Source organism: Hemiscyllium ocellatum, chromosome 19, assembly GCF_020745735.1.
Source record: "Hemiscyllium ocellatum isolate sHemOce1 chromosome 19, sHemOce1.pat.X.cur, whole genome shotgun sequence".
Lineage (NCBI taxonomy): Eukaryota > Metazoa > Chordata > Chondrichthyes > Orectolobiformes > Hemiscylliidae > Hemiscyllium > Hemiscyllium ocellatum.
Genome location: NC_083419.1, coordinates 13,761,961 through 13,774,053, shown reverse-complemented (window position 1 = coordinate 13,774,053; position 12,093 = coordinate 13,761,961).

The window sequence follows — 12,093 nt, the reverse complement described above, 5'->3', positions numbered from 1 at the left end:
CTTAGTCCAAGAACTCCCCACCTACGTTTGGGACACCACCCACGCCCTCCACCTCCTCCATGATTTTCCCTTCCCCGGTCCCCAACACCTTATCTTCACCATGGACATCCAATCCCTGTACACCTCCATCCCCCACCACGAAGGACTCAAAGTCCTCCGCTTCTTCTTTTCCTGCTGTACCAACAAGTATGCTTCCACTGACACCCTCCTTTGACTGACTGAATTGGTCCTCACTCTGAACAACTTCTCTTTCCAATCCTCACACTTCCTCCAAACCAAAGGAGTAGCCATGGGCACCCGCATGGGCCCCAGCTATGTCTGCCTTTTCGTAGGATATGTGGAACAGTCCATCTTCCGCAGCTACACTGGCACCCCACCCCATCTTGTCCTCCGCTACATCGATGATTGTATCTGCGCTGCCTCATGCTCCCAGGAGGAGGTTGAACAGTTCATCACTTTACGAACACCTTTCACCCCAACCTCAAACTTACCTGGACCTGTACAAAATCCCATGCAAGGACTGCACTAAACACTACATAGGACAAACAGGAAGACAGCTAACAACCCGCATCCATGAACACCAACTAGCCACGAAACAACACGACCAGCTATCCTTAGTAGCCACACACTCAGATGACAAACAACATGAATTCGATTGGGACAACACCACTATTATAGGGCAGGCCAAACAGAGAACAGCCAGGGAATTCCTGATGCACGGCACTCATCCACAAATTCTATCAACAAACACATCGACCTAGACCCCACTGCAGCGGACAGCAACTGACAACTGGAAGCGGCAGATTCAAACCACTATAAATGCCGGAGGAATCAGCACAGAAGCGCTTCACAGGAGGCTCCCAAGCACTGAGGATGTCACCTAGAAAGGGGACGAAACGTTTGCAACAAAAACTCCCAGCTCAGCGAACAGAACCACAACAACATAAATGATGTATAATGTTCGTAGGTTACAGTCTCCACATGTACACCATGGAAAGGTTCAAGGATCAAGTAGAACTAGGGAATGCATAACCTGTCCCATGATTAACAATGAAATAACTGCACAGAGGCCAACATCCCAGCACCAAGTCACCCTTTACTTGTGGCTGGTCAGCTCAGAGTCAGTCTCTGAACTGAGGATATGGTGAATCCCCTGTTATGTGTATTTTTAAAAAAACCCACACTACTAATAGCGGTAGTGCTTATTAAATCCCCATGTCATGTGTGTGCAAGTGTAGGACACAATGATGAATGAGTACATAAATCTTTATTCCCAATCTACCATCAGGAAGAAAAGAAACACCAGAATGGCTAGTGACAAGCAGTGCCCTTTTCAACAAAGGACAATGCAAAGTGATCAAAAAAGTGAAGGGGAGGGCAGGGATTAAATCAAAAATAGAGTCGGAGGAGGAAATAAAACACTCTGCACCCCAGAGTGTCCACCTCTCCCTAAACGTCTCGAGATTGTTGGTAGTCACCGCGTGCTCCTTCTCCAGGGACACCCGGGCCTGCACATAACTGTGGAAGAGGGACCCCTGTTTATTTTCTTTAAATTTTTTTTGCTTATTATTTTTATCCCCAGCACCCATCGTGTGTGTGTGCAGGTGTGAGACACAGTGAGAGACAAGGTGTACAAATCTTTATTCAATTTCCACCACCAGGAAAAGTAGGAAAAACACCTGAGTGGCCTGTGACAAGCAGTGCCCTTCACATCAAAGGGCAATGCTGTGTGATCAAAACAGTGAAGGGGAGGGCAAGGACTAAATTAAAATAGCGTTGGAGGGGGAAATGATGCACTCCACTCCCTGCGGCGCCCACCTCTCCCTGAACAACTCCAGGGTGTTGGTGGATACCGCGTGCTCCTTCTCCAAGGACACCCGGGCCTGCACATAACTGTGGAAGAGGGACCCCTGTTTATGTTGGTCATAAAGGGCTTCCTGATTGGCCTGGGTAAACAATTCCAATCAAGGGTATTGTAGTCAATGAGATACATCTGGTTCTAAACACTACACATTCAACACTTGAACGAAATGTGCACAGTTAAAACAAAATAAACCAGATAGTTTGTGATTATGTAGGAAAGGAATTGTCTTAGAATATATTTGATTATAAACAGTGTTAAAAGCTGCTACTTTGACAAGATTATTCTGACCTTTTGTTTCAAGAGGGGTCGTAAACGCATAGGTTCCAATGTGTCTGTTTGCATTCGTTTTAAGGCCAATTTCATTATGCTAACAGATACTGTCTCAGAAAAAAAGGCTTTCAAGACTAAAAAAAAACACTTGTACAATAAAAGGGGAGTTGCTCGGTCTCCCATTTTAGGGTTTGGTTTGCTTTGGTTTTAGCAAGCTGTTTGCAGCTGCTGGTCAAGTTTTAGCTGGGAATACAGAGAAACAGCTGGGGACCCAAAGAAACAGCTCCATGCTGATCCCCCCTCCCCTCTCTGTTCTGTAAGAACCTGTGTTTGATTTTATCTTTTTTGCCAAGGCAATGTGTATGGGATGTTGCAAATATTTGGAACAGCATCATTAAGTTGTGATGGAGTCGATTGGTTTTCAGATAAGTTATGTTATACAATATTTTGTTCTCATTTGTTCATATATAAATAAATTCTGTTTTGTTTACAACCGAAGTATTCTTACGAATACTTCAAACAATGAAAGAAAACATTTTCAGACCTGATAAGAGACACACTGAAACTACAGAAATGTGCAGCTCAAACACAGTGATATTGCAATAATGCTGAATCTGTAGGAATAGTCCCAAGTCAGAGTTCAGCTGGTGAGCAATTAAATATTGAAAATTGGTCAAATCTTTGGTTCAAAGATGAAACTTTAAACACCACTGTAACTCAGACAGAAAGAATTTTGAAATTAAGTTGCAGCTCAGATTTGACACCAAATGGATACTAAAAGGAATGGATACTAAACAGAAACAGAATGAATTTGGCCAAGGGTGAATCTTACATAACTCTGGAGTGGAAAGTCGGTAAAATCACGAAACCGATCTCTTAAAGCCAATTGGCCTGGGCAATTTAAAGAAGCCAACAATTCTGATTTGGAAGATTTTCTAGAAGATCCTATTTTATCCACAAAAGTTGGGAGATCCTCCACTGCAGTCACAAAAGTGCAGGAATCTTCCATTAAAGCTGCAATGAGCGGGAAAACCCTCCGGAACAGCTGCAATGCTAAAGAGAACCAGCATTATAGCAAAACAAAAATCTTCAAATAAGGTCAAATATTTAATCACATGAATAAGGATTGGCATCAGAAACAGTATTTACAGGAAGATTTAGTTTTAGAGCTGGGCCAGATAGAGCGTAAATTTGTACGTTCTGGAGATATAGAATAGCTTCTAAACTGAATACTAAGTCAGAAGATTTACAGGTAAATACATTTCCTGTATTTAGGAGTGTAGCAGATTATATATTGTTTGACAAGGATTAAAAGGCAATAAACACATTTGAAGAGGTACTAAAAACCTTTAACAATAATTTAAGCCTCCAACTAAATCAAAGATCCCTCCCACCCCAGTTTTACTCTCTTCCACGCTCGTCTGTGGGCAGAAGATATAAAGGTTTGTATCACCTATGAATAGATCCCATCAGGGATGCCTAGATTAGGTGCATTAATAAGGGGAAATGTAAAGTAATAGAGTAGGGGAATGGTCTGAGTGGAATGCTCTTCTGAGGGTCAGTGTGGGCTTGTTGGGCCAAATGGTCTGTTTCCAAATCCCCACATCGGGATTCTATGTTTCCATGATATGGATGGAGTGCACACACAGTCATTAAACAAAAATTGACACAAATCAAAAGATGTGGTGCTGGAAAAGCACAGCCGGGCAGGCAGCTTCCAAGGAGCAGGAGAGTCTATGTTTCGAGCATGAGCTCTTCATCAGGAATGAGGGGGCAGCCCAAGGGAGCTGACAGACAAATGGAGGTGGGGGTGGGGTAAGGTAGCTGGGAATGTGATAAGTGATGGTGATAGGTCAGAGCAAAGGGTGGAGAGGATGGGTGGGAAGGAAGATGGACAGGTAGGACAGTTCAAGAGGATGGTGCCAAGTTGGAAGTTTAGATCTGGGATAAGGTGGTGGGAGGGGAAGTTAGAGGACTGGTGAAAATGACATATATACTGTACAGTTGTTGGGTCATAACATAGAAAATGAGGTGTTCTTCCTCAAGGCATTGGGTAACTAGAGTTTGGTGGTGGAGGAGGCCCAGGACTTGCATGTCCTTGGCGAAGTGGGAGGGGGAGTTGAAGTGTTAGGGCACAGGGCATTGGTGTTGTTTAGTGCGTGTATCCCAGAGATGTTCTCTGAAACGTTCCGCAAGTTGGTGACCTGTCTGTCCAATGTAGAGGAGACCACATCGCGAGTAATGGACACAGTAAATGACATGCAGAAGTGCAGGTAAATCTCTGTCAGATGTGGAAGGATCCTTTGGGGCCCTGGACGGAGGTGAGGGAGGATGTGTGGGTGCAGGTTTTGCACTTCTGCAGTGGCAGAGGAAGGTGCTGGGAGTGGAGTGTGGATTGGTGGGGGGATGGACCTAACAAGGAAGTCGTGGAGGGAACGGTCTCTGCGGAATGCAGATCGGGGTGAGGAGGGAATATATATCCCTGGTGCTAGGATCTGTTTGTAGGTGGCAGAAATGGTGGAGGATGATGCGTTGTATCCAGAGGTTGATGGGGTGGAAGGTGAGAACCATGGAGGTTGCAATTGGAGGAGTGGGGTCCAAAGGGAGAGGTGCGGAAAGTTGAGGAGATGTGTTGAAGGGCATCGTTGACCACCTGGGAGGGGAAATTGCGGCCCTTGAAAAAGGAGTCCATCTGGGATGTTCTATGGTGGAATTGTTCCTCCTGGAAGCAGATATGGCAGAGGTGGAGGAATTGGAAGTAAAGGATAGCATTTTTACAGGAGGTAGAGTGGGAGGAAGTGTAGTCCAAGTAGCTGTGGGAGTCAGTGGATTTTAAGGAGATACCCATGTTAAGTCGGTCACTGGAAATGGAGATGGAGAGGTCCAGGAAGGAGATGGAGGTGTCCAAGATGATTCACATAAACTTGAGGTCAGGGTGGAAGGTATTAGTGAAGTTGGTAAACTGTTCAACCTCATGGGAGCATGAGGTGGTGCCGATACAGTCATCGATGTAGCGGAGGAAAAGGTGGACAATGGTGCAGGTGTAGTTGCGGGAAGATGGACTGTTCCACATACCTGACAAAGAGGCAGGCGGAACTAGGGCTCATGCAAATGCCCTTTGGTCTGGAGGAAGTGGGAGGATTCAAAGGGCAAATTGTTGAGGATGAGGATCAGTTGAGCCATTTGAATAAGTGTATCAATGGAACGCTACTGGTTGGGTCGGCAGGAAATCCGAAGAAGTGGGCACTAGAAAATTGACCAAATGCTTGTTAAAATATGTAGATTTTAAGGTTTTTTTATTTGTTGTTTTCCTTGGAATATTTGGCTGTAACTGCTAATACTTTTTTTTCAATTATTACATACCTTAGTGGGAAGTGTGGTCAATTACATTGAATGAACTTATTCAAACATTATGGCACATCCCCAGAGTAGGTGGAATTTGAACCTTCTGGACCAGAGGGAAGGACACTATCACTGTGCCCCAAGAGTTTAGATTAGATTACTTACAGTGTGGAAACAGGCCCTTCGGCCCAACAAGTCCACACCGACCCGCCGAAGCACAACCCACCCATTCCCCTACATTTACCCCTTTACCTAACAGTACAGGCAATTTAGCATGGCCAATTCACTTGGCCTGCACATTTTTGAACTGTGGGAGGAAACTGGAGCACCTGGAGGAAACCCACACAGACACGGGGAGAACGTGCAAACTCCACACTGTCAGTCGCCTGAGTCAGGAATTGAACCCGGGTCTCTGGTGCTGTGAAGCAACAGTACTAACCACTGTGCCACCATGCCGCCCACTTTGAGTGGGATAGTTGAGTTGTCAGATTGAACAAGTCAATAATACTCTTCACAAAGAAATGTTATATATCTGGTTTCTATCCCACCAGTCAGCTTGGATTCTATTAATTCTATTAACAGTGCACACATAATACATGAGTCTGTGTTTGCCATCTCATTTAATTTAATTAAATATGGCTCCTATTGGAAGTAATGATGTATTTGCATGATCAATTGTTGGTCATTTTATAAGATAATGAGTCAGTATGTCTGGTGAAATTAACACCTCTTTTATGTTTTCAAAAGAAATTTGATTTTTCCCCATCACCATGTTTGTTTTTATCTAAGTAATTGCCACAGTGGTTCATTTAAATGTGTCAAATTAAACTTTTAAAATCCTATTTGATTCACCCCCTCATAACACACTGACGCTTTGTGATGGCAGGAATTATTTGATTGCTTTGGTGTTTTTGAGGATCAGCTGTGGTACCTGATTTATAAATGGTGTGTCCTAGAAATGTGATAGTTGGTTGCTAGAGCTTATATTTGTTACTGAAACCTTGCTTCCTCAAGCATTGCAACATGGCTGCCACACTGTCATCATGCTGGGTTTTCTTCACAGCTGCAATAAAATGTTGCTGGATTTGCTTTTAGCCTATTACTATTACTTTTAATAGGGCTAAAGAACTAGAAAATACCACAATCTGAATGCATCATTTAGGCTGTAAAGCGACTGATTTAACCTCAATTTCCTTTCTGTATCTCCAGTTTCTTGTGGAGGATTTAAAAGTACCTCTCAATAAAACTTATGAAAATGGTGCTTTGACATCAATGGATACACAGCCATGAGTGTGACACCAATAAAGTATTAGGAAAGTCCTCAACGTCACTTTTCTGACTGTTTGGAGATTTTTCTCTCATTCGCTGATCACCCAGTTGTTCCTGAAATTCCTGAACTACAACTCTCACCTTAACTTTAAACTCACTGTTACGAAGTATTTTCTCTGTACATATCCACCAATGGGATAATGCGAGTTGTCTTTTATCTGGCTCCTCCATGTATACCCAAATTCTCTCCACTATCACACTCTTTCTGTTCTTCTTTCTCCACCAATTTCCCATCCGGCGTATCAGCAGCCATAAGGGCTATCATAAGGAGTTCTTCTACATTCTTTGCCTGTCCTTTGGTCCTTGCTGTTGTTAAACTACGCCCCCTACTGGGTCTCCTGGCCCTATTTGGACCACTATGGTTCCAGCTACTTCCCCTGCCATCAGATGCCCTTTCAGACGTTTTTGATCTTTTTTCTTGAACTAAGTTCAGCATACCCGAGCTTAAACTACATATCCTGGCTTTTACTTCCTGTTTCCAATCCACACACTTGATATTCTGTCCTTTTTCTTGCACACTCAGGCAGTTTTTGTAATCCCTGTAGCCATTCCTGCCCTTCCCATTGTCATGTCCTTTCACACACTAGGTCCTTTTCACATATATTGCCAACCAAGTGCTGCTCAATCTGGTGGTGAATCTTTGGAGTAAGTGGCCTTATCATAAACTTCACTATTAATGTGTCCACCCCTAGTTAGCCCATTATTTGTCAACATCTGTTGTTCATAAAGATCCAGCATACGTGTATGAAATGCATAATGTGTCTTCATTTTCCATCAGTCTACCTGGCTCTGTCAATATGTAATCTTTGCCAGTAAGCTGCAATGAATGTACTTTAATAATTTGAATACAATTGACTAATATTTCCCATATGTTGGCTTGGTTTCATGGAAGGTTTCCCTCTGTGAGCCCTGGCAACTTTTCTCAACCAATTCTATGCTAACCATCTCATTAATTATGCACCTGTCGTGACTGTAACGAGGTCAGCCAGGTGGACCTCATACAATATGAGTTCCATAATTAGGGCTCCAATCAGGGAGCCCTTGCTGACAGATATAAACAGGAGTGTCAGGGGTTCTGCTCACTCTAAAAGCCACCTCTGAGGGAGCTGGATCAGTGTCAAGGACTCTGTACCTGTAAATAAAGTGTGACTGGGTGACAGGATACCAGCCTCTGTGTAGTTATTTCAGCCACAATGTGCCCCTCTTGTGTGGTCAGCAGAAGCAGGGTCTTTCAACATTCACACTACATTTAAATAGATAGATAGATAGAAAAGTACAGCACAGAACAGGCCTTTTGGCCCACGATGTTATGCCGAGACTTAATCCTAATGTAAAATATAGTAACTTAACCTACATACCCCTCAACTCACTGCTATCCATGTGCATGTCCAGCAGTTGCTTAAATGTCCCCAATGACTTCGCTTCCACCACCACAGCTGGCAACGCATTCCATGCATTCACAACTCTCTGCATAAAGAACCTACCTCTGATGTCTCCTTTATACCTTCCTCCTAATATCTTCAAACTATGACTCCTCGTACCAGTCAATCCTGCCCTGGGGAAAAGTCTCTGGCTATTGACTCTATCTATTCCTCTCACTATTTTGTACACCTTGATCAGGTGTCCTCTCTTCCTCCTACTCTCCAGAAAAAAAAGTCTGAGCTTATTCAACCTTTCTTCATAAGGCAAGCCCTCCAGTCTAGGCAGCATCCTGGTAAACCTTCTTTGCACTCTCTCCAAAGCCTCTGTATCTTTCCTATAGTAGGGCAACCAGAACTGGACACAATATTCCAAGCGTGGTCTCACCAAGGACTTGTAGAGCTGCAGCAAAACCTCGCGGCTCTTAAACTCGATACCCCTGTTAATCAAAGCCAAAACACCATATGCTTTATTAACAACCCTATCCATTTGGGTGGCAACTTTGAGGGATCTATGTACTAGCACACCCAGATCCCTCTGTTCCTCCACATTTGTGATGTTGGGTTGTGCACCAGTTCAAACAGTGCACGCCAGGAATTGTCCTTTTTGTGATTCAATACAAGTCCAAACACCATGGCTGAGAAAGCCGAATTGGCAACATACTTCATCCAGGGCACGTGGAGGTCCTGGTGGACAGAATGGTGGAAAGGAGACCATCTTCTTTCCCCAGGAACACCAGATGAAGCCACAACATCTGACCTGAAGCAAGCACCTAAGTCATAGTGGTGTGCATGGTCCGGAGGGAGACGTAGTAATAGCACAAGAGGTTTAATGACCTTCTGCATTTGGCTAGAGTAAATCTTCTCTCTGCTATTTCACACTAACTTTACCTCTAGTACTGCATTCACCTGCCACCAAAGCTCACGGTTTATCACTCTCATTATTGCATCGAGCATGTTCCCCTCCTCAATGGCTGTTGTGCAGTTGATTTCCCCCAGACTACTACAGCTTTCTGCCCTTTGTGTTCCCTATTCACTCGCACAGAACCTCACCAACTTTCCTGAAACTGTACGACCACAAATTGCTCTTCCACCAGCTTTATCTCATTCAAAACCTTTTTTTGTCTCATTGCAGGAAAAAATGGCCCACAATAAAGCTGTAAGGGCCAAGACCGATGGCACTTGGCTGACATTGATTGACCTGTTGAGAAGATATAAGGAGAAAATGCTTAAAGTGACTGGAGTAGGCTGAGAGCCATTGTGTGGAGATGCTGAGCCCTCCATAACATCCCAACAACTGGGAAAGCTTCATAACACCATAAGATATAGGAACAGAATTTGGCCATTTAGCCCACTCAGTATGCTCTGCCATTCAATCATCGCTGATATGTTTCTCAACCTCATTCTCCTGCCTTCTCCCAGTAACCCTTGATCACCTCACTAATTGAAAATCTATCTATCTCTGTCTTAAAGACACTCCGTGACTTGGCCTCTACAGCCTTCTGTGGCAACGAGTTCCCCAGGTTCACCACCTGAAGAAATTCATCCTCATCTCATTCAAAAGGGTTGTCCCATCCCTCTGGGGCTGTGCCCTCAGGTCCTAGTCTCTCTTAATATCAAAAACATCTTCTCCACATCCATGTTATCTATTCTGTAAGTTGGAATCAGATTGCCTCTCATCCTTCTAAACCCCAGCAAGTACAGACCCAGAGTCCTCATATCCTCCTCTTACGACAAGCCCTTTACCCCTCAATCATTTTTGTGAACTCCTGTGGACCCCTTCCAACACTAGCATATCCTTCCTTAGATACCAGGCTCAAAACTGCTTTCAATATTCAAATGCGGTCTGACCACAGCCTATACAGCCTCAGAAATACATACCTCTAAGCCATTCACCATCCTGACTTGAAAATATATCACCTGTCCTTTACTGTCACTGGGTCAAAATCCTAGATATCCCCCCAGTGGCATTTTGAGTCAACCACAGCAGATGAACTGCAATGGTTCAAGAAAGCAGCTCACCACCTACTCAAGGATAACTAGGAATAGGCAATAGCTGCTGGCCAGCCAGTAATGACCACATCCCATGAATGAATGAAAAATAAATCTCAGCAAAATACAAGAATAAGAGAAAAACGAAGAATCAAAAATGCAGTTTAAGATTAGATGTTTGAGAACTGAGGAATCTCCAAATTGAAATGGATGGATAACAGCAGTCAACTATTTATTTTTTTCTATGAAGAAAGGAATAAATACTAAGAAAATACTGTAAATAAAGATATTTGGAAATCAAACAGCATAAAATGGAGGAATGTGTTGTCATTCTTCACAACGTATTGACATTTTATATCTTTTGTGTTACTTGTTTTTAGCATTATTGTTTATATATTTCTTTTCAAAGCACAATATGTTACCATTCAGGTCTGTCAGGAGGCCTGAGATGAAGTGGAACTAGGTTGTTTGTTAATTAAAGGATAACTGGGTGACAATTTGATTGGTTGTAAATGGGGAACAAATAATCAGTGTTGTTGTAGTTTTGTAGAATGAGTTGACATAAAATGCTGACCAGAAAAATATATATCTGGACTCTGAACAATCTTTTAACCTCTCGTGCTTAACAATAGGCTGTATCAGTATCTCTAGCTTCGGGAAGGATACTGAAATGTTCGGGAACCAACTAACTAACATCCACACTACTAATCTTATGACAGTGGGACCTGTGTAGAACCAAGGACATATCCTGTGGAATCCCTGTAGTAGCATTCTCATTTTGAGATGCTTGGCCTCCACCAACCACAAACATCTTTCTTTTTAACTAGATATGACTCCAGCCAGTGGACTGTTCTTCTCCAAGCCCCATTGACGTCCATTTTGCCAGGGTTTCTCAATGCCATATTTGTGGTCAAATGCTGCTTGATGTTAAAGGTAGTCACTTTCACTTCACCTTCTCAATTCAGCGCTTTTGTGTTTAGGTTTGGAAAGGATTCTGGAATTGAGTGGTCTTGGTGGAATGAATAGGTTGTTATTGTATAAATGCCACTTGATAGTACTGTTAATTGCACCTTTCATCACTTTGCTGATGATCATGAGCTTCTTGTGGATAGGACATGCCTGGGTAATTTCAACATTGTTAGGTAAATGCCAGTGTTGTCGGTGAACTGAACCAGCCAGGTTAGGGGCTTCGAAACATACGATTGGGAGTAGGACATTTCTGTGTTTTCTATTGACCTAGATCTGACAGTCAGGTAAACTGGTGAACTTTGCATACTTTAGATAATCTTTACCTTTTGTGACAACTCCAGGAATAGCAGGGCTGGATTTCAAAGGTGCTGCTCCATTAAGTCATAACAGTAGTTTCACGATCGCTATTCATAAGACCAGCTTTTAATTCTAGATTTGTTAATTCACTGAATTTAAATTGAATATTACTGAAAAAGTTGAAGCTTTTCATCTCATGCTCATCAGGACAGAATCACAAATTTTGAAGGGAACAAGAATGTATATTGAATGAGTAGAGAATGCTGATATATTGGTAAGTTGACTCTGATTACTTACTTTTTTTTATTACTTTTTACTTACAGTGTGGAAACAGGCCTTTCGGTCCAACAAGTCCACACCGACCTGCCGAAGCGCACCTGCACCAGGATTCAGTTCATCAGTAAGCTTTTGTTTAAATTCAAAGGCAGCAACTCAACATGGAATTGTCATTGCATTGCCATGGGAAATGTACAAGAGAATGGCTGTCCACCAAGAGTTTGTTCGGTTAACAAGGTGCAGTGTTTGCTATTTGGCTTCTAACACATATAAGTGAACAATACCATGAGCCTAAGTGGTATTCTCAGATTGGTTGTTAGTGTAACTCTTGGCACA